We start from the raw sequence: 466 nt of genomic DNA, 5'->3' as shown, positions 1-466 counted from the left end.
TATTACATCTGCCATTTATTAGAGATCATTATTAATTACATTAACAGCTCGATTGTGTTTCATAACTACTTCGTGCTGACAAACTTTTGCTCTCAGCAGTTTCCCTAAGGTCTAAGCCTTGAAAGCATCAAGTTTTAAATGGCAAAGCTACAGCACAAGAAAAGCAGGGGTGGGCAGGAGGAGCCACACTGCCTGTGTTCTTTCGTGTTAATTTTATACGTTGCATTTAAGTGAAGCGACGTTTTCTTCAAGGACGCAACCTAAGCGCGGCGGGCAAGAAAAGTGGAAACTGACTAATTGAGCTGGAGCTAGGAACCCTTGTACCTTTAAGGACTGGAGACTTGGCCTTAGCTCGGCCTCCTTCCCGGCCCACCTCTGAACTCTGATTGACAGGGCGCCGGGAGAGGAGGAGCTGAAGGAGGCCGAGGAGGCGGTGCAGGGAGGGAAGTAAGGGGAGGAGGGGCCC

This window comes from Carlito syrichta, unplaced genomic scaffold (assembly GCF_000164805.1).
Source record: "Carlito syrichta isolate Samal-C Ts95f unplaced genomic scaffold, Tarsius_syrichta-2.0.1 Scaffold308261, whole genome shotgun sequence".
NCBI lineage: Eukaryota > Metazoa > Chordata > Mammalia > Primates > Tarsiidae > Carlito > Carlito syrichta.
The sequence above is the reverse complement of the archived record's forward strand: the minus strand, read 5'-3'. Positions refer to the sequence as shown.